Genomic DNA, 26,393 nt, shown 5'->3' on the forward strand with positions numbered 1-26,393 from the left:
AATACTTGCCTGCTTCCTGAGCAATGCCATAAGGAGCTTACCTTGCTGAGGATCCCTCACCCCCTCCAGGGGACAGCATTCCCCAGCCTGTGCCTGCGCTGCGACATGCTGGGTGTCTTTTATTTGTTTTCTTTCCTGGTGATACTACCCCTCTTGGGGCAGACGCTTTAGTGAGATGGATCGCACTCAGGTAACTGGCAGTTCAAGGAAGTCCTTCCCCGGGTTGTTTACACCAAGGCGTTTTAGAGCAGCCATTTAGCTTCCACCCTGTCCCACCCCGCTGACCAGCTGTAAGTGTAAAGGCCGCCAGTGGGCCTGCAGGTCGCTGATAAACTAAACCCCCATTTGGCAGGCAAGGAAGCCAGAACGATAAGGATGTTGATTTATGTTTTATCTGTCACTACATTTTCAGTAAAGTTGGGCAGCGAGCCTTAACGAAGCCAGGGCTGTTATCACCTTTCCTTAGCCCTTTAAGTGCAGCAGGCTCTTTGGTGTCTCTCGCTGAATGCCGCTTTGTTAATTGCGACGGTAAACAGGACACAGCGCTGACCATCGCCGTGCTTTGCTCAGGCGGCACTTGCCACAAAACCGCTGGATTTAGGAAAGGAGCCTGAGTCCAGGGGGAGTCACACACGAAGGAGGGTTCGTAGAAGTACTCAGCATTTCCTGGACTTGCTTCTATCATTTAAAATGTATTGCATACCTTGAAGTGAATGTAATGGCTGGCTTAATTGGAGATAACTTCACTGAAGTGGCCGTAGTTACCATTTATGTCAGCAGTGAATGTGCCCTTTAACGCTGTGCCCCTCAGGTATGGCTGTTCAACATAGGAAAAACCTGACAACATTCATTACCGGTGAAATAAATGTTGTGAATTATACGTATGATTAGGTACCATTTTCCCCTCATTTTGGATATGTGAGCGTTATTTTTCTGAAAGCATCGTAAGATTTTACACATTATATTTAATGGCAACCACATTTTTAGTTTTGTGAAGCACCACATGCTTTTTGGGGCCAGTAGAAGTGCCCACAGAGAAGAGGATGGAAAGAGCTGGGAAAGAGATGCAAGCAATAAAATATTAAAATATTCTGGCAAAAGCAGAACATGGAAAATCTGAAAAAATCCACCCTAAGCAATTCTTGTTACATCCTATGCAGAATGGTAAAAATACAGATTTCTAGTTTCCTTTGTCCCATTTTGATTTCTTTTCCTTTTTTTCTTCTTTCTCTCCCTCTCCCCAAATATTTCATCTTACCTTTCAAGTCTGTCATTATATTTCATTCTAAACAAATCTAGAAAGAGAAAAAGGAGCTAGTTCCTGCTTGAGGTCAGTGGGAACTTTGCCATTCACTTTAAATAGGTCCAGAAGTGGGCCCAACAGAGTATGTTATAGCTTCCTTTATTTATCTTAGGTTTTATTTTGAGCAATGTTTCTTTTGTATGACTGCATTATTTCCACAGTGAACACCATAATGATGGACTCATGTACATTATTATATACACACATACTGAACAAAGCATTTTTGATAGTTATGCTCTTTTAAACAAGAGTAAAAGACAGCTATGAAAATACAGCACAAGGATGCTTTTATGGTGCAGATTCAGTACAGAATTAATGTTCTCCATAAGTCTGTGCATGGTGCTCCTCCACACCAATTGTCAAGAAATCTGTTGATTACTGAGAAACAGGTGATTAAAAAGAAGTAATTAATGCTTTAGTCTAGGAAGCAAGGCCTTAAGTTTATTAGGTTTTGTAAATGATGCCCATAGATGATCTGTTCTTCCTGAGAGAAATGGTAGAATGAATCACTGTTCTCCAACTGAAATACAGCAGGAACTGTACTGAAATGTTTGAGCTTAATATCTCTAGGCTAATGGGCCAAGGATAACAACACAAAGTTTGGCAGAAATCTGGCTGATAACTGGGGATATCAGCTATGGAGTGTGGTGGCCATTTGTTACACAAGATTCAGATGAACAAATGATGGAAGGGACTATTTCTGGTTTTTGCTGATGACAGTTATGAACCTTGGGTTCTTTGCAAAGCTGTCTCTGAGGAATCCCCAAAGGACCATCTCATGTATAGAGATAATTTATCACAATTACAAATGCACTGTATTTAAACTGTACCAACAATGTAAATACAAGAAATAAATGAAGATGGTTTTGCTGTAAAAGTGTCTGCTACTGTGAATTGGAATCACCAGCCTGTCTTTGTCTTGTCAAAAAATAAGGTAGGCTCCCAGCTGGACAAAATCTTCAGCTCACAAAGGTCTGGCAATGAGGATGGATCAAAGGCATATTTTTCTCTCACAGTCATTATGAGAGATCCTCTGGGTCAGCTGTACTTAGGACAGACTAGCCTGAAAGTACAGCACCTCTTTCACCCAAGTGAAAAGGGCCAGCTGAACTGTGTGGGTGTGTTGCAGGAACCAGAAAATGTCATTGTTGTGGCCATTCCCTTCTGCTAGCTGAAGTTAAAAATCAACTTTCTTTCCAGTTAATGTAGTTATTTTACTTGTAGGGCGGCTTTGATGCTGCTGGGTTTGTATTCCACAATATGTTACAGCAGCTGTCTGGAGAACATATAACCTATTTACTTCTGGTTGTCACGGAAAGAGATCTACTACCAGGCACAACAGAAGCATTTACAGAAACCCATGGGTGAGGAGAGGCCACAGAGCTTCCAGCAACCGAAGTCCTGCTCTCTGAACAGAGGCACACAGACAGTGCCCTGCACGCAGGGTGAAATACCAGCTCATGACAACATACACAGTGGGATTGGTGCTTGCACCCAGAAAACACTTCTGAGGATGAAAGAAACCTGTAGTCATTAGTTACCACAAACATATACTGTTGGCAACCAGTTGTCACTCTAGCAACCTCAAGAGAGGAAACAACTGCTTGCTGAATGAGCAGCCCTGGCTGCAGCATAGCAGTCTAGTATAATTGTTGGACTGGAGCTGAGTAAGAAATTTTATAAATATAATCTATTTTTTAATTGAAAAATTTCCCACAGGCCAATGTGGCTAATCTACAATACATTTGCTTTCCCAGGTATTTGCTGAAAGCTTTCTGTGATCATATCTTCAGTGCTCATAATAAATTTGACTGCATGTATAGTTTTCCAGTGTTTTACTTATTTATTTGGGGCAGAACAAATAAATATCTAAGGATTTGGATCTTATAAAAATATATAATGTGGAAATGTAGATGTTCTTGCACCAGCTCTGGTGTCTGTTTTTTCAAGCTTTCCTACAATTAAACTGAATATTCATGGAAAATAGGTTGAGAAAGGGTGTCAATAACAGTGTAATAAATCCAGTATTTTATTCAACTGATTATCCAGGAACAGTTTTGGGCCACTTTCCCAATTCTTATTAAAAATAATATAAAAAAGAGAGAAAGAAGTCCCCTCATCCTTTTATGAGTTATGCCACTTTAAAAGTCACTATATTCCATTACACAGTCCTCCACCCACTTGTTTGCCCAAATAGAGTTTGCTACTAGATTGCTCCAGAGCAGCTGCCTTGCCCCAGAACAGCTGCTGGTGCTCTATATTTGCAGCTTCCTCTTGCTCTCTGATACTCCATAAAACTGTTTATACTCCCTGTAAAAGTATTTTCACTCTGTTTGCTTAGTGACCATGCACCACAAATATTCTCTTTACCACTAACAATTATGAAATGAAAATGTTTACAAAACTCTATTTAGTGACAGTATCTAATAAAATATAGAAATACTCTGAAGTGAATGTGTGTATGCAATACGTGTATGCATGTATGAATGAAGTATTTGCCTAATTTTTTGGTGCAGCAGAGAGGTGGTGATGTACTTTTACTAGCACTACTCCAAGATTGCATGCATTTGGTGTCTACTGCCTGGTTTTATAACTCTTTGAAGCTTATTTATGGTCTGTGGAAGAACTGACATGTGAACTAAGTTAACTATTTTTGCAGCTTTTTTTGGACCCTTGGCCATATCTGTTCAAGATCATTTGTTTATGCCACATCAATGCTAACTTGTTTTTCCTACCTCAGATGGGGTATTTGAGCTAGTTTGTCCTGCACTGCTTTGATACTACCCATCGCTAACCATTTGCACTTTTGTTCCTGCATTGCTGTAACCTGATGTGTTCTGAAAGAGGAATTGTCCCACAGCTTTCATTAAGGTGACACATTGGAAAATATTTTATTCTATTTAGGAGGGCAGTTTTTTGCCTTAGAAGGAACTCAGCTTCGTAAGAGGGAATCACAGCGCCTTTTAATTAATTGAGTTAATTGCTGCTATCCCAAGAGTCAAAGGTAGGCTTGTTTGCTCTTCTGTTTGCATCTGGCTTGTCTTTCTCAGATGATACACAGGGTGGCTGGGCAACACTTAGAAGCTTTCATCCATTTCTTTGCTACTTTCATTTGGTATCTCACACACAGCAAGTATCTCCAATGCCAAATCCTCTTTATCAAGCTCACAAAAACAGGCTGTGATGTGTTGCCAGCAGGAACAAAGTGCAATGGGGTAAAGTCTTGGAAGGGAAAGCTTTGCTTCTGCACAGAAAATGTTCATACACAACAGCAGCAGGATTTGCTCTCTAGCTGATCTGCTTTCAAGTCAGGGCAGGATTTAGGCAGAACCACCACAGTACCCCATCTCTCTGAACTTCAGGGACTGAGAAATGAATATTTACCTCTTGTTTTGGGTATTTTTAAAACATGCAGTTTGGCTAAGAATATGTATTGCTTTTCTTGTGATCCTGAAATCCATGACTACTGTCAGCATAGTACCTGTATTTCGTTTATGCCTAAACTTTGTTCCCAGGGTGTGTGTGTGTGTTACAGAGATTCTTCAGCTCAGTGCTTTTAACTAACATATAAATGAATAATAATATAATGGATTCCATGTTCTTATACATTCTGATAATCTTCTAAAAGGGTTTTTTTTCTATTATGATTTTTTTCTGTTTAATAATTTGTTTTACACTGCAAACCAAGGACATAACTCAGAAGCCTTCAGCTGGGTGTAGTGTTTCAGTTCCTCTCCTGCTCTCATCAAGTGCAGGAATCAGCACTACATGGAGACAGACTGGGAAAATTTTATTTCAAAAATACATCTCTGTTTCCTCCTGCATTACAGAAGTCTCACACTCAAACAATTTGAGACCTTTGTCTTTCACAGCAACTAAGGGTCAGTCTATAGAGGAACCAAAATTGTTGCATGCCACAACTGACAGTACTGCCAGAAGCACTGCCAGACCTTATGTTGTCTTAACAACACAGTTGATACATGAACCCAGATAATAATAAACTATATTCTGACAGATGATTTTGGGCTAAAAGAGTTTGCAACAAGACAGCAAACAGTATACTTTTTTTTCCCCCTGGGATCTCTGTAGTTTACCTATTCTGAAAATTGAGTTTTGTGGTGTGGAGACTTCTGAGCCTTCAAAACAAAATCATTCAAAATGTTCATGAAACTTGACTCAATATCTCTTTGTCTAATGATAAATATCTTCCATGTAAAACAGTATTTCATCTCAGAATCTCTTGACAGTGAAGAGGTTCTTTTTCTTTGGAGGATTAAAGACATTGCACCTGCTCCTCTTCCTATTTTTATTGTGCATAAACAGATAATTTGCAATACTTTAACCTGGTATTCTTCCACAACATTCACGTTACAGCAGGTACCTCTATAATTCAATTAAGATACCACAGATTGGCTTCTGTGCACTGAGGAACAGGGTTTGTGTTTCTGTGAGTTCCTCTTTGTCTTTGGGAAATTAGCCAGAGCTACCTCATGCACCCTAAATTTAGAGGGGCCTTTGTTTGTCCAAAGCAGTTCAGAATATCTAATACTATAAAATGTGTGGGAGAGATGGTTTTATCTCTTAAGCATCCTTATCCATAGCTTCAGGAACAACTAACTTTTCCTTTAAATCTTTAGACTGCATATGTTTTAGATTAGTTTCATTTGTGTTTTTGTAGGTTTTATGAGTTTTTTTTAAATAATTTTCCTGTTTTCTGAGTAAATTATATGAAACATCTGCCCTAAATTTAATCTATCAAGCTCATAAAGGGAAAAGGCAGACGTTTTATGACTGATATTATAAAATTTAGATAATTATCTTGTTTGTTTTAGCAGTTTCTATTTTGGTCTCTGTACAGTATTCTTCCATTAAAAAACAATTTTTATTTGGTGTACTGGTCAAGGAGAACAGCCAGTGATCCCATAAAAAGTACATTTAATAGTGGTCCTGTTAATCAGCAATATTCTGTGTATTTTTAACAGAACTATATTCATTGTGTAAGCATAAACCTAATCTCAAACCTGTTATATGGTTCTCAGATTTAAAAAGGAAGAAAAGTCTCTGTGTAGACAGGATATAATTCCTGCAGCCTGCACTAGCTGTGCAGCTTATGCAAGTTCAAATAAGATATATAAAGTATGTCTAAAGCAATGGATGCATGATAGATTTGTGGTACCCTTTTCCTCTGCCATCTGCATCAGTTCAGTGAAGTTTTTCCATCCTGTATCTATCATATGTACAAATCTTTTTAATGAAAAGTGGAAAATTATTCTAGGGGGACATCATCATGTGCATGTTTGTTCTTATCTCCTTTACTCGGCATCTGCCAATGTCTGCTGTCAAAGACAGTATCCTGGGCTAGTGTAAGCCTCTGGTATGCCCTGATGTGGTTATCCTTGCTGCTCATGTGCTTATTCCTGCCCCTTTTTTGGGTTTTTTGGTGGTTTTTGTTTTGTTTTATTCCAAAGCAGCTATTTCCACTAGCTTTGCAGGATAGAACCAAACATAGGATCCAAACACGATGACAGAAGAATTTTACTTAAGAGAAGATGCTGATAGTTTAGCTTCAAAATAAAAGACAAAAGAAACAGCTACAATAAAAAAGTCACTGCAGCTCTCTTCCTTGTAGTCCTCCATGAGAATACTCACCAAAAAACCTTATTGGAGCTGTAAATAATCTTCCTTCTCTCAGAACTGGATCACAGCCTTTCAAAGCTCATATGGATTCACAATAATGTTTTGACTATGTTGGTGAGGCCTCACCTCTTCTGGGCAGTTTTTGCTCCATCTCATCTTATGCTTTCTTTAAATTCTTCTAAGTGAAGTATAACTTGCTACTGCTCTTCTAGTTCACATATTTTCTTTCCTAATTTCCACAGTACTTTCCTCAGTCAGTGCATGCTCAGCTTGCCTCTTGGGACTTCATGCAGCCCAGGAGGTCCAATGTGTCTAGTTAGAGTAAGATCTGTGTTGGCTTAGTGGGAAAGGCAGATCCTTTCTGGCTTCAAAAATTTTTGCATGTTCTGTAAAAAATAAAAAAGTGATTGAAAATAAAATGCCCCACAGAAATGTAACAATTTTTTGGTTCTTTTTTATTTTTTATTTTTGGTTAGCAACGTGAAATCAGTGTATCTTTCTGAGGGTTATTTATGCTTCAGAGGAGCTGAGAGGGGAAGGTAAAAGTAGCATGCATGTTATTTTTCAATGTAGAGAGTCTGAATTTCTCTCCCCCCACTATATATTAGTGGATAGAGAATTCATTCATTTGGAACTTACTAAGTGATGCCAGAAGGCAACAGAAAATAGTAGCAGCGCTAAAGGCTCAGCTGTATGAATGATATTCAGTTTGTGCCCAGAATCTATTATAGATTGTTGGAACTTCAGGGTTTAAAAGACAATTTTTTCAGAATTTCTTTTAATCCAAAGTCTATGCCAACAAGACTCTAGGGTCACTAGTTAAAATTCAAATTCTCTCTTATGGGTAGAATATGCTATAGCATATATATGCATTATATGCATTTGTAGTCTCTGTTCTTATACTAGAAGGTAGGAATAATTTAGTTACTCTCTGAAAATATATGAATATCTCTTCGTGCTTTCTGTTTGAGGATTCTTGATTTCCACACAGTCATCCATGGTAGAGTTTTACTGAAATATTTTTTCATATTTTTCTGACCACTCATTATCCTAAATTCAGGGTTTTGTTAGCTTCTTTTTGTTGTCTTTACTGTTATTCCTGGTTAAACACATAACTTTTCCTTCCTGATCAGTAGTTTAAATGGAATAAGCACTGCAGACCAAACAGAGAGACCTGTGACCCTGCCTGGATTTCAGGCTCTCACTGCAGGCCAGTACCACGGCTTCGGGGGAATTTAAACAAGCCCAGGATGCCCGTGAGAGGCACTGCAGCTCTCCCTGCTCTCCACAGCAGCTGTGAGACTGTGGGCTGAGTAACACTAGCAGGAAAATGGAGCTGCCTGCTTTAGGATGTGGACACTTGCAATTTTAATTGCAATAATTTCTGGTAGCTGGCTTTGATATTTATCTTCTGTAGGCCAGTGTCTATGACCAGTCATTTAAACTTTAATTTTTACCCAAGCTGTACTGCTGTGTTGGTGTGAAGAACGTCAGAATTCCTGTGAAATCAGTGGGTTTGCCATTTCTTCCCAATGAAAAAGTCGTACTTGCTGTAATCTCGTGTTGGGAATAAGAGCACTAACTGAAATGCATATGAGAAATAGCAAGGGACATTTTTACCTCAGAAACCAGGGAGTGACAGGCGATGTTGGGGCTTCTGTTTTGTTGCAGTGTGAGTGGAGCCAGAGGGCAAATTCTTCCCTCCTGCTCAGTCTCATTATTCTGCCCTCTGTATATCCCACCAGCTCACTGACATCCAGAGCAGAGAAGGGAAAACCACACTCTCTAGCAGGAGAGCTGACTATGTCTCCCTATTCTCCTGTATGTGTGAATCTGGCACACGCCAAATCAAAGTGCAAAATTAAAATATTTTTTCCTTTATATGTTTTCCATAATACCATTTCTTTGAGAATTCAAAATGCCAGAAGGGATTTCCAGTGTTTCATCTGGTTAGCTTACATGCTGATTGATGACTTTGATAATATGTGTAGTTTAATGATATTTACACTGTTTGACCAGTTAGGTATATTAAAAGAATGTTGAGAAAACAGTAGAAGTGCTAAAATCCTATGGTAACAGCTCATACATTAGTGGTGTTTTGTTGTGAACAAAGTCATTTTTCAGCCGAGTCATAAAGTAGCCTAAAAACAAGTGTGGCACTGTTTGCTTCAAATGAGGCTGTTGCCATGTGACCACCATTCATCTGACATCATTACTGACATAGCTTTCCTTAGTATGATATCTGATTAAGGCTCCCAGCCCTGGTGGAGCCAGACTAAGTAGTCTGAGTGAGGTGGCTGAGGAAAGTTAATGTGTCAATGTTACTACTGGGTGAGAGCCTCTGCTCAAAATTTCCTTTGGAGAATGAGGATAGAAATGGCTGACGATCTTTCTAACGGGAATCTTCCAAAAATATTTGAAGATCTGGTAGTAATTAAAGATGTGCTGAGCTCTAAAGGGAGATGTAATCAGTTCAGCAAAATATAAAGATACCCTTTCTGTGTGAGGAAATGCAAATATGGAGAAGAATTAAAAAAAGAAAAAAAAATGCTAAGAAATGAAATTAATCACACATTTGCTGAAACTAATTAAATGTCTATGTAGCATGTGAATATATTTCTGACTTGTACATGTAAATAAACAATCTGCCTTTTTTTAGGTCTAAATTTCTCTCTAATTAAAAAAATATACACAAGGCTTGAGGTATTCTTGTTACCTTAGGAAAAGATAGTTTTCAACAGGTACAGTGAAAAATAATTTGGAATGTCCATCTGAGATGGGATAAATTCCACTATTTCTGCTTTGGTTTTTGAAATCCACAGATATTACTACTGTATCTAGTAATCTGTAAAACATACTGACTAGCCTGCTGTTTTTTGAAATCATACAGACTAGCCTGAAAAAAATATTGTAGTTTTCTTTACGAAGGAATGAATGGAATGATGAAATAAATTTTTTCGTAATTCCATTTCTTAAGTCTGTTGTTAATCTGTGCCCCAATTTTGGTTTTGAATAAGGGAATTATGCTAATATTCTTCAAATTTTCCTTTTAAAATTAGAATATGGTAGGTTTGTTTCCTTGCACAGATGCCTCAATGCTTGATATATTTATTATACTTTGAAGTGCTGTGGGACTAAGACCCTTCTTAGGCTGGTATGGGACTCAGATCCACAACTAAGACCTCCAGAGTGCTTGAAGAATTATCTTCTCATACCTGATGCTCAAGTGATTTGGGAACATTTACATTGTTGGGGGTGACAGGGAAGCATAAACCAAATAAGTTTAGGTGGGAAGTATGATTCCCTGTGCCTAGATCGTCTTGGGAAAAGGATTTAGGTCAAAAAGAAGAATTAAGGGTTTGATATTGGAAAGGGGCAACACTCCTCAAAGGGTAGGTTACATATGTTTTAGCAATCACTTTTAGGTCACGGAAATCTTTCATTCTGATGCTAAATGACAGTCTGACCCAGAGTATCTGGGTACTGACTCTGTCCGGGTGACCAGAAGTCAGCAGCTCAGGAGATGTACTGCATTCACATGGCACTTTTTCTTGAAAGCACAGCTGTTGGCACCATCAAGGGATACAGGCCATTGCAAATTCAAAAAGGGAAAAAAAATGAAAGGATATGGCTTCCTGTGAAAATTTTCAGGTGGGTCTTATTTTTTCTTGTACGAATATACTTGAAGAAAAATAGAGCCTATTTCTAAGAAATACTGAAATATACTTGGTATGGGTTACTGACCCACATTCAAATTCAGTCTAAATTCTGTATCATTTGGCTTGTGGCCAGCCAATGGGAAATGCTAAGATTTCATGGGGGATTAAATTAGTGCAATTTAAACATTAATTCTCCAATAAAACCAGTGAAATTAATGGACAGACTTAGAGTTTATTTTTGCAAGAAAAAATGTAGTAGAGTCTGCCCTATCTTCATATAGTTTGCAAAAAAAATTAATACAATATATTTGTTTCTACACAAAGGAATAATGATAAAATCACTTTGAAATTGTTAGAAAAATGCTGGCTATTAATATACTACACCCTTTTAAATGACTGATCACATACATTTAGTCTTCTTTTCCTTTAATTAGAATGTGTTGTAATGTGATAGATCCATTTGACATTAGACTCAGCAACACATTACTTAGATGAAATCACACTTAAGAGTACTGCAGACTGGATCTGAGTAGCTCAGATGATAAGGCACTAGTTTGTCATCTACGAGACAACAGTTCAAGACTTCTCTGATTTCTTAAGTCAAATTAATTTAGTTATGTCAGCTATGCTGCCATAACATGATAATCCAAGCTGCATGGATGCCAGGCATACTATTACCTTCTTTGGCTAGATTGAAACTGTGTCAGAAACATTGGGGGTAGCTAGAATTCATTGCAGGTGTGGTGAGAAAAATGGAACACATGAATTTCAATAATTCTAAAATAACTGTCAATATAAAATTGCTCCTTTGATTCAACTGGACTAGTTTTTTTTTATTTCCTGTAAAACATGCAAAACCCACCTGAACTTTGGTTGGACCTTGGATCTATCTATTAAGTTTACTTAAAATAAGCCCTCAACAATCTCACTGGAATGCCCACGTTGCTGCCTTCTCTGTGCAGGGCTTTAGCATGCATTATTATCATGACTCAGCAAAGGAATTGGTCACTCTCTGTATTTCTATTCTCAACCCACACAATGCAAACCATTCCTCTGAAGTCACACAGAGTCTCCACTGAAAAATTCTCTCTTCTAGGGTGCCTATTTCCTCCTGGATTTCCACTGTGACAGTAAATCTTTACAGGAGAGATACGAGGATAACAGAGCCTAAATGCTTACAGAGAAAACACAAACATTCTTGGGCAAAAGTGACTCACTCAGTGAGAGATAAAGGGGCTGGAATTTTCCTAAGGAAATATCTTATATCTTATTAACTTATGTTTTATGTCTGTATCTCTGTCAGAAAAAAACCTGTCATTCCCTCTTCTTCAATAACTTCAATTTCAGCCAAAATTTTGTAGAGGGAGAAAAGATGAAAATAACCCCCCAGTTTTGTCAAAATATGTGGTTGGGTAGAGAGGCAAAGTATTTTATCATTCCCACTGGCAAAAAAACCCCAAGAAACAAGTCAGCATGAACCTTCAGAATATCCACTTATGAAAGTATTGTTCTGAAGATTCTGCAACACATATACCCACAGTACTTCTAGCACTGTGCATAGATTTCCATCCCAAAATAAGTCTGTTGTTTTGTGAATATCTATGAGAGACCATGTTGGCAGAAATCAGCATAAAAGAAGAATAATTCTGATAGTGCAATGAACCACCCAAATTTATACAATATTGCAGAAACCTGGAAACACTGACACCATTGAATAATCTTAAATCTGAAAGTAGTGAGCTAAAATAACACCCCTCTCTCTTTTAATGCCGAGAGAAGGTATTTAAGCTTGTTTCAAAAGATTAGGATATCAGAGACAGAAAGAGAGGTGCAAATAAAAGTTTGGAAGTAGTGTTGACTGTAGAGATTCTATCAGTTTAGTGTAATTCAAGCAAGGCAACTGATAGCTCAGCTTGAAGATAACTATCTCCTGAAAGTGTGCCACTGTCATGCTATTTCCAAGAGACCTTGTTTGCTGCGTATATATGTAATTGAATTTCTTATTCACTATTAATAAATATCCTTTGCCTTAGTCTTCTCATGCAACTTCTACATCCATATCTCAATTATAGGATTTACTGAGCTGGTAGCATATCTTCAGCTTTTGCAACAGCCTCAGTGATGATCAAATTTCTCAGGAATGATTGTCCACAATCCTTCAGAGCTTGTAAAACTTTTGCATTTATCATAGAGCAAATAATCTGGTAAGCAGCCAAGCCTTCATTTTCCATCAAAGAATACTAAAAAGAATCTAATTCCTGGAATCTGATGCAAATGTGTTTTCCGTGAAATGCTGTGTATCCATGCACGGTTTAGAATACTACATCAGAGAAGTTATTTAATGAGTAAAATATTGTTGTTTCTCCCCCTCCCTCCATTAGAATTTTACATATCAAGTTTTCCAAGACACATATGCTCTTTTTAATGACTGGAAATACTTTCCTAGTGATTAAATTCTGCTTAGCTCTAGTAGACTCTTCCAGGACTTTTATAAGCCAATATAATGTATGCATCTGATGATAGGCTATAAACATTCATTTTTAGGTCACTAAAAGCAATGCTTGGAAAACTGAGCTGTCCATAACCAACTTTGTTTAACAGCTTGTGTGATAATCCTTCCTAAAATTATATCTTGTGACTCAATAAAGACATTTGGCAGTGCATAAGTGCTGTCCAGCTGTCCAAGACATCCAGCTACTTAGAATTGTGATGTCTAATTTTTTCAGTTGCATTTCCGCAATACTTCTGAGTCATTAAGGGTTTTTTGCCTGAAAAATTCAAGGTAGTTTGAAATCAAGATGTAACTCCTTGAAGATATGAAAAGCAAAAATCAACTATGTAATGTGAGGTAGTGCTTTCATGCTGGCAGGGATTTTTGGTTTCTATACTTTTCAATAACTTCCAGACACAAAAATTTAAGTAGTTTTTTAGTCTGAAGCAGAAGGCAAGTGTATGCCACTTTACATCTCAGAAGCTTCAGGAGATAACTGGTATCTGTACATGCAGGTGATTGGATAAAGGTCAGCTTGGCCGAAGACAAACGATGGGGACAAGGTACCATCTCCAGTGTAGCTTCCATGGCAAGACAATCTCATTTATTTTTTTCAATCACACAATTGTTCATTAGCACATGAAGTTATCAGCTCTGCTGCATGCAGGACATGGAATGTGGTGCTGTTCCTGTCAGCATCTTCTGTGCTCTTTGGTGTCTCACTTCACAATATGTACTGAAAAGTTGGGTGTTGCTGCAAAATTAGGCATCTACCTTTCATACACAGATTGGCAAAGGTTCAACTTCCTAAGTCGTCTTCCCACAGCTGCTGACAGGGAACATAAGTTTGTATGTTGTGTGAGACTTTCTTTCCTGGTCCCCCACAACCTTATTTAACAAGCTGAAGCATTTGCTATAAAACCACCTTATTGCTTGCATAGTTTCCAGTTGCTCATAATGTCAAGAAGACATGACATGGAGCAGTGAAGGACATCTTAGCATGGACATCACTGGGCTCTGTGTCACCTTCCATCCCTCCCAAAACAATTTACGTATTCACCTCTGTAGTGATCAGGAGAAACTTCTAGGACTTCATGAGACAGGGATGGCACAGGAATTGTGCATTTATTCTGCAGCCTGAGAAGCCAACCTTGCCCAGGTTCCCTGCCATTTATCAGAGTTCACATTTCTGTGCCTGGTGTGCGCCCTTCACCAGCTTTTCCTTTCAGCAACTCCTGCATGTATGCCAAGAATCCTGTGGATCAATGACACCCCAGTTTCCATCTTTTACAGAAGTAGGATGTTCATTTCCCCCATTTTTTATTCTGGTGGCCAAGTTGCTTGTTCTTCTGGCATCTTGACTCTGGATCCCTTTACTTATAAAATTTTTCCTGTTTTCCATTCAGTCTTCCTGCTCTGTTCTCTGGGTTCTTGCATTTTTTCCATGTTTCCAAATACACTTTTTCATTGCTTCCTCTTTACCCCACATCCGCTATTGCTTTGTTGCCTGCTGTTTCTGTCTTCCTGTATCGAAGCTTTTGTTTCTTCCCACAGGCTGCTCTGGAAAGCTCCTTTTATTTTTTTGGTAGACTCTCAGCCATTATCTGCTCACACATAAGATTAATTTTCTGCCTTTGAGGTATGCAGGCAGTAGAAAGTAGCAATAGTAGAATTAAGCAGTCTGGAGAGCATGGCTGATCCCCAAGCAAGGTTTTTCTTGTGTTTTAAATTGCATGAAAATCAAAGCATCTGTGTCTATGAGTTTCTGGAACACTTTGGCACAGCTGAGCCACTGCTTGATTGTCATCTTATAAAAAGAGCAGCTGGGGCTGGTGTTAGATTTTGCTTTACCATGCCACTCAGAAGCTAATGGCGTGATCAGGGAGAGAGAGAAAAAGAAATTAAGTGCTATGGAAGTTTTGTGGAAGTTTCTTGAATGTTGTATAATTTTCTTATATGATCAGTGGAAGGGTTTTTTTGCAGACTTTTAGTGATAAGCACAGATTCCATTAAAATATGCAGTTTCTCAAACTCCAAATCAGAATGGTTCATCGTCACTTACTGGCATTTCAAAGTTCTTTAAATTTGGTACTTTGAACCTCCAAAGAAAGGAACCATGCAAGTAAAGGTTTCAAAAAACCCTGCAACAAAGCCCAAAGTGAAAACCTGGAGTTAACATTTGGTTTTCAACATTACTACTTCTAGTTCTTTGGAATATCTTGGCATTGAAGTATGGTTTTCCCATATTTCAGATTCTGCACAGATCATATCAACCTCTACTTCATTGTACAACAGTTTAAATCCAGCTGACACTATGAATCTCAAAATCTCAATAAAGTAGATCTGGAAAATATTCAGAGAAGTGGGGACAGGATTGTATCAGAGTAAACAAAGACCTGCTTTTGAAAAAAAAAAAAAAGCATTTAGGGAGAGAAATAGAACGGGGGAGGCAGAACATGAAAGAGACCAATAAACTTGAGACTAGCATGGAGAAGTTAAAAGGACATTAAATTGTTTGGTATTTCTCTGAATATTGCAACTAAGGATCATCAAAGCAAACAGAGAAGAAGTTCTTAGTGCAGACGAGATCAGCTGAGAACTCCTTACCAAAGAATGTAACAAATGCCAAAAAAGTTTGTGGTTTGTGGAGAAGTTTGACATATTAATGAAGCAACTATTTGGTGTGACTATACATACAGAAATAATTTCTTAGCCAATCCCTAAATAAAAAAAATAAAAATTAGCAGATTCTGAATTTATCTTCATTTTCAGAGGATTTTAAGGTGTCCCACTCTTGGGAGCAAAGTGTCCTATATGGACTATAAATAGTGTACTTAGTATTATTTTCTTGTAATTGCTCACATCAAAGAATTGTCTGACAGGTGATTTTTACTTGTTCTAACAACCATATAAATACTTACCAATTAAAAAAAATTATTGTATTGCAAATATTGTAATGTGCAAGCTGAAGGCAAGAAAAAAAGAGAACAAGAACACTACAATTTGTACAGATTTATTATTATGCTTGAATTGATACTTCAAAAGATCTTGTTTTCTACTGGCTGTCCTTTCTTGGCTGTCATATTTTAACAGCCTAGTTGAAATTTTCCATTTTATTGGCTCTTTTGAATGACAGATATTTAACATCCATTGCCAAAGTGATGTATTTGAGAACTTTTTGAACAGAAGCAAAAATGTGGCCATGCCCCAGAAATGCAGAATACTGTTTATGAGTAAAAGCCCAAGTTGAGAAATCTACAGATACAGCTGCTGGGAGGGTATTTCCTGTTCTAGTTCTCAAGACAGATTTGGCAAGACACAACAGTGGTAAGGAAAATAGATTGCAGGCTTTTAATCTCTGCAAGCTCTCGAAGAACTCAATCATTCAGAAAAATTGGCCCTAGAGCTCAGTGTGTACTTATTATCTATTTTACTGCTCTGTTCCATTTTGTTTTAATGAGTCCTGTTAGATAACATGAAGTCTGGTAGCAATGTTGGATTTCTTTTGAAGCAAATTTAATTTTCATCTTGATCTTTTACATTTTGCCTGCTCTTGGCTTTAGAATATTTAGCCAAAATCTTTTCTCTGTGTCCACTTTCTTCACTGTTTTAAGATATGGAGAAAACTGAGGAGAAAGCTACTGCAAAAAAAAAAAACCTAAAAAAGCATAATACAGAAAGGTGTACTGGGATCAAGGGAGACACCTTTCCTAACGTATCAAATTTAATACTCATATAGGTAACAAACCCAGCTGTACTGATTTTTTCTTTACTAATATATATATATATCTATAGGCAGTTAACCGATTAGCGATTCTTAATTTAGTTTTTTAATAGCAAGTTAACATTTTCCTTACACCTGGGGAAAACAAAAAAAAAAATATATATATAGGCTGTGTGTCCTTTCCTCTCTTGCAACCTATTTTGAATTTGGGCCAACATGGGCTTGGAATTTGGGTGCCAGCTCATAGTTAATTGTAGCCTCTGCTACTAATCTGTTGTGTGTAACTTGTCACAATCCTGAACTAGGTCCGTGTGTAGATTAGGAAAATGAAGCTGGCAGAAATTTAGGTCAAGGGATGGCAAGAAGCACTTATAATTGTCTCCAGTGGTCATGGTTAATGCTCAGAACAGCACTGAGAAGAAAGTTGCAGTGACAAGGCCAGCAGGCCCTCAAGGGGTGAACAAAGTCTCAAAATGCCTGTAAGTTTTGGGAGGCAAAGGTCGTAGGAACAATATTGGGCCACTCCAAGCCTATGTCATAAACTGTCAATAAAGAGCTCTTGTGCTGGGCAGGCCTCATGTTTTCTCTGCCTATGTTTGTTTTTCCCCAGCACCCCATCAATTCACAGTGCAGGGTTAATAAAAATCCACACAAGTCTCAAGGTGTTTCCTTTAAACTTCTTTGGAGGTTGTGTGGGTAGACAATAACACACATCTGACTTCAGGCTCAGACCTCTAGTGGTCCATGCTCTTTTCGCAGTGCTTTTAGCACACATTGCACATATCTGGCATGATTATATTGTTGGGCTGCGTTTTTTGATTAAGTTTACCTGGACCAAAATTTTGCCTGTAACATAAATCATAGGAATCTGCCACAAGAAGAAGACCTGAATCATCTTGGCCACACTGCCAGCATATCTGATCAAATTTATCACTGCATGACACAGAGTCAGCCCCAGGTCTGGTAAAAGAGGAGATGGAGCTCCTCTGTCTGATCTTTCTGGACTTCAATTCATTTTTATTCAACTTTTTAAAAGGATATCTATGACCTATAAGCTCATTTTGTCCTCTTAAACATCTTCTGTCTGTCTTCAGATTCCATAACATTTCACAAAATTATGTTTGGGTTGAAAGTTCATATTAATAACAAGGTTGAAAGAAGAAAAGACTAATACCTTGGAATCACAGCAGCTATTAATCAAGTTTAATTGCCACCAGGTCTACTTAAAAGATAGCTGATTTACTTACACTGCATTGCACAATGAAGGAGTATTACATGGAAAATACCAGAAAGAGACTATTTTAGCAGGTGCACACTCTTTTGTGGTTGAGCTAATTTCCAATGTAATGAGATAAGCTCCCATGTTTTGTTTATTATTTTCTCATAACAGTCTGGAAAAAGATACTCTTTTTCAGGTCAGTTTTACCATGGATTTTTGTGACCATAAAAGAAATTTTGTAAATAAATGACAGAAAGCCAGATTGATGCTGTTCAAATGTGGCTGGATTTTGCAATCCACTGCTTTAAGATACAGATAGAGCAACTGAAAATTATTTGATCAGTTGTCTGTCATCTCCAAAGACTCTGTGATGTTTTATCTCCAGTTCTAGTAATTTAAAAGGTCAAATGATTATTTTAAAGAAAAAGCAGCTAAAGCAGAGTGTCAGGAAGTGAGATAAAGAAAATCCTTTTATGTTTGAAAATATAGCCTTATCTTTAAATTCACTTTTCATGTAAAAATAAGGTCAGCTCTGAAAAGAACAAACAATATTTTATTTTGTAAAGGAAGCAAATACAATTGGTGCATTTTTTTAAAGTAGCATACAAGCATGTTTTTTCCACAGCTATCAGTCCTGCACCTATCATAACAAATATGGGTTTATGTATATACATATATGTATTTTTTTAAATTTAGTTATTTTTCCATATTGAACATAATCCCAAACCTCATATCCTGACTAATCATGAATTACCACAGTAGCATAAAGATTGACTGAAATAACCAACAAAACACTTTGATATTTTCATGGTTTGGAATTTATCATAAATTTGAAATACACACCTGGTCAACTGAAAAGTTAAATACATGTTTACAAATTTTTTGTATTAGTTTTATTGTAGTTAGGCTATCTTAAAGCCTATCCTAAAGTAATTTAGTTTATTATATTAAAAAATCTGATAATTTATTTATTTATTTATTCAGGGTATTTATTGGCTGCAGAGCAGTTCTTAGATGTTTCTGTGTACTAATTGCTGAAACCTCCTCTTCACCTTCTTGTGCTCTTCGTTTCACAGAACTTCTGCAAGAGAGGAATTGGAGTCCTGGCAGAGTGACCAGAAGTGTGACATTCAGGAGAGGAAAGGTATATCTGTTAACCTCATGCATGAGGCATTAATAGTAATCACCTTTAAAAAGTTTGAGGAGCTCTACCTGGGCTGCTTAATAGAAGTCTGCTTTTAGTACAAATAATGAATAGATGTAAGCCAACTAACTCGTAAACAGAACCCCTAAAAACACCTTGCTAGATGAAGACCAACCAATAGGACTCATCTCTGACGTATATCAACACAACAGGGTACCTTAGTTGCTTTTTAACTTACTTGCTTTCTTTAACTGAAAGCAAGGTGGTTCTTGGAATTTTAATGTCTATTCTAACAGCCCTTCAGTCTTTTCTGATTTAGCCTCATATATTCAGTCACAACAACCCCATGCAGCACTACAGACTAGGGGAGAGTAGCTGGAAAGCTCCCCAGGGGAAGGGGACCTGGGCGTTCTGATTAAACTTGGGGGTGCTGTTGAACTTGGGCCAGTGTGTACTACTGATGAGGCCACACCTCGAATCCTGTGCCCAGCTCTGGGCCCCTCACTGCAAGAAAGACATTGAGGGGCTGGAGTGAGTCCAGAGAAGGGCAATGAAGCTGGTGGAGGGTCTTATGAGGAGCAGCTGAGGGAGCAGAGGATTTTTAGCCTGAGAAAAGGAGGCTCTGAGGAGCCTTATCACCGTCTGCAATCACCTGAAAGGAGGCTGTAGCCAGGTGGGAGCTTCATCTGTCCCCCACGCAAAAAGTGGCAGGATAAGAGGATATAGCCTCAAGCTGCACCAGAGCAGGTTCAGGTTGGACATCAAGTAGAATTTCTTCATGGAAAGGGTTGTTAAACATTGGGACAAACTTTCCAGGGGGGTAATAGAGACACCATCCCTGGAAGAGTTTGAGAAATGACTGAAAATTAAATTTGGTGCTATGGTCTAGTTAGCTGGGTGGTGATCAGTCAGAGGCTGGACACAATGATCTTGGAGGTCTTTTCCAACCTATATAATTCTGTGATTCCATCATATTGCACACTTTTTTCAGCATTAATGTACTGACTAATGAAATAAAGTAAATCTGTCAGATGAGAAGAGTCTACAGAGTTCATGTTCATCTATACGCAGTCTGAAAGGTGGTAGCATTGAGAAATTTGAGAACTTGTGCAGCAAAAATAAAGGTTCTCCAACAATGTGTGTTTATACCCTACTCTAAAGGTACGAATGTAGTCAAAAGTACAGAGAACAGTGCAATTCCTATTTGCACATTTATGTTTACAGATAGTTTTCTTCTAATGATTTTATATCAGTAGAAATAATTGTATTTTTATATATCCCAAACAAACCAATTGATTAATTGGCAATGGTTGCAGTTCAATTGCTTTCATTCTACAAAAATATTCTGGAAGTATTTGGCAGCATTTCACAATAAGCAATTCTGTGAATTAGAAGGTTGTTCTGTCAAATTCTCACATATTTTTAATGAATATATCTTTCATCAAACAAACTTATTTTATTTATACAAGAAAAATATTTCACAGAAAAATGCTGGACTTTTAAAAGAAGTTACTGGATAACTAATGATGAAACAATATTATCTGACATTATCACCACAGAATAATAAATAATCAATAAGTGGAGAGAGTTATTTTGAGTAATTTCATTGACTTGAAAAGAATTTTCTATTTACCTTGATAGAAAATTCCATCACAATTTTTTTCCCCCTCTGGAAAAATATTTTTAGATTAAGAAATAAGCCATACCTCTTTAATCAATTGTCCATTATTAATTATTGCCTTAAATCCAGTCATCGGGTCAAACTCTTATTATTACCTGTCAAGAGCTTTAACGTATTTAACATGTGAAGGGGAAGAATTATGTTTATTAGCATCCAACCTTCCAAATTGCCCAAGTCTATCAAATACTTAGTTGCTTCAATTTTAGGTTAGTTAGTTTTCTACAGCAGAAAAGTGAGGCATTTTATTAAACTCCCCCAAATTACAAGTATAAAGCTCTCTCACAATGAAACGAAAAAAGTGACTTTTGAACCACTGGTATTGGTAGCAATATCCTCTTTCTCCCATCAAAACATAAAAGGCAAGTTAAAGCCTTATTTCTATACAGAGTTTCTGCTTTTTGCATTAGATATACTTCATAAGATGCATAGCTGAAATCTTCCTTTTTTTAAATTCAAAATAATGGGAAAATTTCCACCTAGGTTAAATGGAATGCAATATGGTTCACAAGGTTTTAAACTAGGGACTAGGAAAACAATTTGGCTAAAATAAAACTGACCTGAAGCCTTATGCAAGATTTAAACAAAACTATGTAGTTTGCAAAAAAATCTGCAAATTTAACAAATCATCATGGCAGGGAAATAATACAATTTTTGTCTCTTCTGTAAGGCCTATACTCTTATTTTGGGGATCTTGATTTGGTTTATATAATCATCCAGGTTTTTAGATGCTGATTTAATTGAACCTCTAAACTTTTTGAGTTTGCCCATCTCCAATTTAAAAATCCTCTCTGGGAAAGTTATCCAGATGTAAGTTCTACAAAAGCACACCTGGCAAAACAACATCTGCCTGACAACGACTTAGTGAGCCTCAGTAAAGGCTGACATATGTGCACATGCAATTGGACCTTATACCAACAAAGTGTTTTACATATTAGTGTACACTTGGGAGTCCTGAATCCTGACAGAAAAATATGATGGCTTTTACACTTTAAATTACAGTGAAGCTGTATCCACAGATGGTGCAGGTACAGCATGTGCTCTTATACAGCTGGCAGGTAAGGGGAGGTCATTTCTCTAACAGCCTCTTCCTGATTTCTAGTATTTGCTATGATGCAGTTGCAATTTGAGATCAGCATTCTGAGTGGAGTTAGTTCCAGCTGCTGATATAATGCTGACTGAAAACTCCAGTATCAATGAAGAGGCTTCTGTAGGTGCTTACAGATGACAAAATATCATTCCCTCTCCTCTGTTTGAGAGATCTCCCATCTCTTTCATAAGGTATGTGGGGCACAATTTGTTGTGGTTTGGTCAGACACAGGCCTTGAGCAAGTTAGCAGAGTTTCTTTGAGATTAGTCAGCTGGAGAACTCACAGAGCCATTCCTATGTGCCAAATGGCCATGCTTTGAAGATAGGGAAAGTAAATCTTATGTGGTCAGGTTCTTGCAAACTAACAAAGGAGCTTTAATTCTGAAGGAAAAAGGACTGATATGTAGTCTGTTCTCTTATGCTGACCTTTGCCTTAAAACTATAACAAAAATTCCAGTAAATATTTATACTTGGCCAAATTCTGAGAACAGGACATGGCCCAGCTGACCACCAACATCTGAATGTGGAATAGAAGGACACTTATGTTCACAAGACAGAGCAGCAGTGCTGCACTTCTTGCTTCAGAGCTGCAGAAACCCTCTAAGGCAGGATTTATTACTTTTTTTCAATGAAAAATGCAGTGGATTCCTCTGGATACCCAGCCTGACTCATAGTCCTTCTCCTTCTCAAGCTGCCCAATACCTTTATGCTTTTGTGAGAGTTGTGCATTATAGAGTTCAGTCTTAGAAGACCAAACCAGCACTGCTATTAGAAGGGCAGGCCTGAACTTTTATCAAGGTATCTTCAGAGGATAAATGGGCTGAGATAAAAGTTGTCTATGAGAGCTAGTAAAATCCTCTGCCCACTTCTAGTAGGCCTAATCTAAGCCCAGAGTGCACTCATCCATTTTTAAAGTAACCCTTTCCTGCCTCTTGTTTTGACATCTGCAGCTCATGGAAATGTTCTTTCATTTCCAGACAGAAAGGAGTGGCTGTGCCATAGCATAGGATTAACCAGGAATAGTTCCACAAGCATAGTTGTATAGCCTAGTGACTAGGAAAAATGAGCCAGAAGTGTAAGTTTGCAGAATCTGCTGTAGCAAGACACTAGGTTCTGCTGGAAAAACATCATGAAAATCATTCCCCTGGTCCAAGTTGGTTGTTTATATGTTGTCTTTAATCTCTTTTAGTTGGGCGTTAATCTGTTCATGTTCAAAGCCTACACTATACAGCTGTTTCTTCCAAACCATTTCCAACCATTTCCTTGTGTCTCAGCACCATGCTACCTCCCAGCTCACTTCTGTACTAGACTTTTCCAAAAGCTTGTGTTGGTCAGGTGTATGGTAACATGTGACTCAAGTTTGGGCAGTGGTGTCAGCAGACATGAGGGCTGTCAAGGTGTAAAACTGTCTCCTTAACAAAGGCACTGCTCCTAATAGTGTGCATCACACTCATCTCCTCTTTGCTGTATTCATGGATGCATCCTTTTTAGATGTTGAAAATTCTGAAATCAGATTTATTTTCTTGGAAAGGGTTATAAGTAGTGAGTAGATGCAGGTTAGACTACATCTGCATCTGGAATCAAATAACCTCTTGGAACCTGACCTCAGAGACCAAGGCCAAGTCTTTTAATGAGAACTTAGGCAGTGTCTTATAGCAACACAATTGACTTGTTGGGAGGTTTGTATAACACCTACCAAAGTAAATTTCCATCAAGTTGTGGCATTTACACACTTCAGCAGCACACCTTTTATATTTTTTTCTTTGAATGGGTAATTAATTCCTTTTATTTTCACTAATAGAACAAAAGTTCTGTAAATAATTAGATTTTTATAGGTATTAGAAATAACTGAGTAACTTCAGAATAATATCCCAGTGTCAAAGATCAAATATAAATTTGACACAAGCCTAGACAAAGGACTCAGCCAAAAGTAAAGCTTCTCCATTTTAGCAGAAACCTCCAAATCTGACTGAATAGCCTGAATAGACTGAAATATTGATCTCTTCTTTCATGAATAATGAAGATTCCAATGATTGTCAACACAGTTTCTGAGAAAATCTAATAATTGTTAAATCACCAGCTTAAGTGAGATAAAGAAAAAGCAGTAATTATTGAGGAGAAGGTAAGACTAATGAACTGAGATTCATGTAATTCACCAGCTTTATCTTGAATTTGTTCAACCCAGAGAAAGAAAAATAGAGAGTGAGAATTTCAGATGTAGACTAGAGGTTCTGAGTTTCTATATTGTAGCAGGGCAGGACAGTGTAGCCTAAGCTGGCTGAAAAGCACAGGGAAGTCGGATAGAGCATTGTGGAACACATGGCGAAAGGTTATTAGAGACCTCAGTAAAGAACATTTGCCCAGCAGGAAATACCTCAGTATTTTGGGCACGTGAGTTAATTATAGTGAGGACAACTTACAAATATAGGTGGACAGAACTATCAGTTGGCCTTTCTCACCCATCATTGTAGCAGAAGCCTCTGCTGAAGAAGGCTTAAAGCATATATTGTAGCATTGATGCTGCTGGGGCTACAGAGGTTTGGTCTCACTGGTCACTGACACAGCTGTTGGCACATGAGCTGAAATACTACTGGCTTTAGTGGTCTCAGCACTTGTTGAATGGGATCAGAAGAATTTGTAAAGGACTGAGAAGCTGCTGGGTTTTTTCCAAGCTTGGAGGAAGCCAGATGATGCATGCTGTGATTGCCCATGAGACTGGAGAATGAGAAACCTGAATTGGCTGGACAGCATGATGACAATTAAGTGTATGGGAATGTGTTTGTTGTGCTCAACTATCCATTTAAATTTAAATAATTGAACATCAGTGCAACATTTTGAAGAATAGATACTAGTAAATCTAGTCTCCAGAATGTTCTCATTAGAGTTATTTTAAATAGGACTTACAAAGTTTATATTTTAAAATGTTTTAATTATTTTAAAATGTGTTGACTGCAAGATCTTTTTTCAGAGATTTGTTAATGGTAAACTTGAGGTTTAATCCTGCATTTTACCTTTTGAAATACTGTAAAACAATGGATCCACAAACTTTGTTTCATCAAGAAATTAAAGTGAGGTGCAGAAAAAAAGAGCTGTAATAATTGTGCATAATATAATCTCATAACTCCTCCACCACTTCTGTCATACCACAGATATTTCCGGATACTGTCACAGCATCTGAGGATCCATATTCCAGCTGTTCTCAGTCTTTCCCATTTCTGGAAGCCTGCCCCTCCTTCAGCTCCAACCACAAAGGTCTACGCAATAGAAATCCAGTCATTCTCCAAGAGGTCAGTCAAAGACGAACTAAAGATTACACCAGAATGTCTCTGTTATTTTTTCATTCCCATCTAAGGACCTTTAGAATCACAGTTAAGCATGAACTCATTATGTCAAAGCAAGACACCAACATTTTTGTGAACTTGCCCTGATAGAATTGTGTGTAAAGGTCTTTCCCAAAGTTACTAAGGTCTTTAGCTCAGGCATGTCCAAGCTGCAAATCAGGATGTCAAAATATGCAAGAAAATGTTAATGTCGCAAACCCCCTGAAATAAAGATATTAACAGGTTTTCTGTTCTCTTTAAAATTTAGGCAACTTGCTTGATGACAATCAGCATTCCTGTCACTTTCAGATGTCACCAGCTATATCTTGCTGCTGCTTTACTTCAGATTTGAAGTTCTATCTGCTCTTTGCTCTTTTTTGGTTGAAAAAAACCTTCCCACCATGGTGTCTAAATACTTGGGAAAGCATTTTCAAAAGACCCAAAAATGTATGGGGGATGCTTCAGATTTTGTTTAAAAAGAAAGAAAAAGGAATAAATCTTCAGAGTCCTGTTGAATATTTGTACATCTGTATATATTTGATTCCTCATGTCTTTAACCTCAACACTAGTATACTGAAGTGCACTGGATCCTAATTTCCAATAAGTTTTAGTAACTTAATATCCTAGTTAATTTTTACAATATTGCATGTTAAGCTTACCTTTATGTTGACAACTAGAACACATGCTATGCTGCTCAAATATGTACACATAGAATGCTTGTGTGTGTGCACCACAAATTAAAAAAAAAATTGTAAAAAACTTAAACTGCTAAACCCAAACTGCATTCAAATAAATAACTTACTCTACTCTCTACTCAACTCTAGTCTATTTTTCTTTGGTTGCTTTTTCATGGTAAGACATCTGCTTTTGCTGCAGGATTTTTAAAAATTTTGCTACAGAATTTAACTAATTAATAAAAAATATCAAAAAATCCTAGTGCAACCCAAGCCAAAACCCAAAACCCCCAAACTGGTTACTGCAAACATTAATGTGCACTTGTTAACACACAAGAATTTAGACTTGTCTGCTGCAGGGAGCATTTTAACTTGTACATCTCACATCTGGACTATGCCTTTGAAGAAGCAGTCTACATTTTCTTGTTTTCTAAACTTATGGTTCAAGTAGTTT

The 26,393-nt window shown here is 37.6% G+C and overlaps 1 long non-coding RNA gene across 1 annotated transcript; it reads left to right on the top strand.

Annotated features, from left to right (window-relative positions):
- Positions 1 to 86: 86 nt before the first annotated feature.
- Positions 87 to 26,039, top strand: LOC135299165 (uncharacterized). Its single transcript, XR_010361210.1, has 4 exons — positions 87 to 190; positions 19,110 to 19,177; positions 25,095 to 25,232; positions 25,534 to 26,039. It is a non-coding gene; the product is annotated as an uncharacterized LOC135299165 (long non-coding RNA).
- The last annotated feature ends 354 nt before the right edge of the window (positions 26,040 to 26,393 follow it).

Source organism: Passer domesticus, chromosome 4, assembly GCF_036417665.1.
Source record: "Passer domesticus isolate bPasDom1 chromosome 4, bPasDom1.hap1, whole genome shotgun sequence".
NCBI classification, from domain to species: domain Eukaryota; kingdom Metazoa; phylum Chordata; class Aves; order Passeriformes; family Passeridae; genus Passer; species Passer domesticus.